Here is a 2995-nt window from a genome sequence, read left to right as displayed (position 1 = left end):
TCCAAAACTAGCGACACATGTTGAGCTTCACAGATGATAACGGGCCCCTGAGGGCCCCAACGTCAGAAACCAGCGTCTACCTGCCCAATCAAAGGCTTGTGTGTTTGCATGTGTGCGTATACACGGGCATGCAGTTTTGAGCCAAACAATTGTATGCACCACTCGTGTGTGTATAGTATGCATGTGTGCACGCGTGTGTAGGGCTGCATTCAATACTGGCTATGGGCCAGCGGGTTGGGGCATTGTACCAGCGCTGTAGCCACTGTGCAGCTGATGGCTGAATGAAGCGGAAATAGAGCAGCCAATCCGTCAGACAGGTGGTCAAACTCTAACAATATAACCTCCCCATTATTTCTTGAATTAAGGCTGTAGGGCCAACGTCGGGGCAATGATGTGGCAAACTCCGCCGTGACCTACCGTCGCACACTTGCACGATGTCATTTTTTTTGAGGATGGCATGCAGCACAATTACACACTGGCGCCTCACTGACGCAGCTTTTAAATGCGACGCACAGGCGCGTGCGTGCGCGCACGCACGCACGCACGCACGCACGCACGCACGCACGCACGCACGCACGCACGCACGCACCACACACACACACACACACACACACACACACAACATACAAACATACACACATGCAGCATCTTGGTGACTTGCCGAGCGGTGCCGCAGCAGCAACCGCCAGCTTAGCCAGTGCCAAGGCCCACCACGAGGAGGTGCGCTGCGATCGGGCCTCAAAAACTTTGAACCCACAGCGTGGGTCAATCCTTGCCATTACCCCTAGCCGCGGGCTTCGGGTGGCAAGGGGGGCCATGCAAGCGGCGAGCCGCTGCGGCGTGCCTCCGATGAAGCACAGGGTCGTTTAAGGACCGACCGCAAGGTCCAGCGCACGCGTACGCACGCGCGGGCTTTCGACCGCGCGCGCGCATGCGCATGCTTGCACTGTGCACGGGGACGCGTGCACGAGCACACTCACCCACAGCGTGGGTCAGTCCTTGCCATTATCCCTAGCCACGGGTTTCGGGTGGCAAGGGGGGCCATGCAAGCGGCAAGCCGCTGCGGCGTGCCTCAGATGAAGCACAGGGTCGTTTAAGGACCGACCGCAACGTCCGGCGCACGCAAACGCAATCGCACCCCACGCCCATCCCAACCTACACGCACGCACGCACGCACGCACACACGCACGCACACACATACACACACGCACACACACACACACACACACACGCGCGATCTTGTTGACCCACAGCGTGGGTCAGTCCCTTGCCATGAGCCCTGGCCGGAAAGCCTCGGGTGGCAAGGGGGGCCATGCAAGCGGCAAGCCGCCGCGGCGTGCCTCCGATGAAGCACAGGGTCGTTTAAGGACCGACCACAAGGTCCAGCGCACGCGTACGCACGCGCGGGCTTTCGACCGCGCGCGCGCATGCGCATGCTTGCACTGTGCACGGGGACGCGTGCACGAGCACACTCACCCACAGCGTGGGTCAGTCCTCGCCATTATCCCTAGCCACGGGTTTCGGGTGGCAAGGGGGGCCATGCAAGCGGCAAGCCGCTGCGGCGTGCCTCAGATGAAGCACAGGGTCGTTTAAGGACCGACCGCAACGTCCGAACGTCTTGAGCAGGCTGGGCGTAGCTTGGGCAGAAGGTGGCTTGCGCTTGAAGGCCTTCGGAGGGGGCGGAGCGGGATGTGACGTGAGGGGTTTCCGAGCGTTCGCCGTGCGCCGCCCCTGCTGCCTTTTTGATAGAGTCGCTCGTAAAATATTCTTTATTCGCGGCGCGGCATCAAAGCAACAAATGCGGACCCACAAGCATGCTGCTGCTTCAGGAGGTTTTCGCTTGCGGACATGGAATGGCAAGCTTACTTGCTTAAAAGTTTATCGTGGCACTCGATTGATTGTGAAAATGAACGTTTGCAATCCGCATGGCGCGAATAGAGCTCGCAATGTCCTTAGCCGGCAGGAAGCTGACCGTCGAGGTTCTTCCTTCAGCTGTGCAGGCCCAAATATATGCAGAAACAACTAACGTAATCACTCGTGAACCATAGGCAACGTGTAAGGCGGGTTGGGTTGGGTGGGGGTGCTTCGTACCTTGCGTCCATGCCTTGTGTGCAGCTGCACGCACACCTCGTGTGCATCAGTGCGTGCCTGCACAGAGCTGTACGCTTGCTGGAGAATGACTGAGGGTACACAGAAGAAGAATAAAATTCAATTGAACTATGAAGGCCAGTTGAGGTTGCGGGGCTCTGTGCTTTGGGTGGATTGTGCTGTGCTGACGCAGCCCTACCGGCCCCTAGGTGATTGGGCCTCCCTTGCAGTCGTTGGTAGACCGCCCACCTATGCAGCCCCTGCAGGGGCGTGTATGCAAGCGAGTGCTGTGCAGGCATTTCATGGATGCGCGGCATGCCAGGCGTGTTGCTACAGGGTTGCATGCATGGTTCCATTCTGCATAGTCCACTTGTGCGAGTGGGCGACAGCCCTGAGGGCGTGCGTGGGTTGGATATCACCATTCCACATGTCCGCCGCGCCGGCCTTCACCCCCGCTGATGTGTATGTCACGCTCAGCCGCGCCACCACGCGCGACATACTGTACATATCGCAAGCAGATGCCAGCTGGCTTCTCACGCAAGTGCATGAGGCCGTTTTCGCCGCCAATGCGGCCGCCGCGCAGGCTGCACGCCCCTGACATTAGTGCATCGCCTCCTGATTTTTTGTGTGCTGAGCGCAGCGCTCAGAGCATCGGGGCATCATGCAACCCCCTCAAGCACCTGCCTGCTGGCAGCGCGAATACATGGCTAGGTGACGATGTACTGCACATGTGAACGCGGCGTGGCTGGTGTTGTTGTGCGGGCTCCCGCGCAGCATTGTGCAAAGCATTCAACAGTGTCACGTACAACGTGCAAAGCCAGGCTTTGACAAGGGGGCGTTGGCTGCCAGGGCCGTTGCACATCGGGGCAAGTGTGCTGAGCGAGCCGCTGCCAAAAGCCGCCTGGTT

Source organism: Monoraphidium neglectum (genome assembly GCF_000611645.1).
Source record: "Monoraphidium neglectum strain SAG 48.87 unplaced genomic scaffold scaffold03030, whole genome shotgun sequence".
Taxonomy (NCBI): domain Eukaryota; kingdom Viridiplantae; phylum Chlorophyta; class Chlorophyceae; order Sphaeropleales; family Selenastraceae; genus Monoraphidium; species Monoraphidium neglectum.
The sequence above is the reverse complement of the archived record's forward strand: the minus strand, read 5'-3'. Positions refer to the sequence as shown.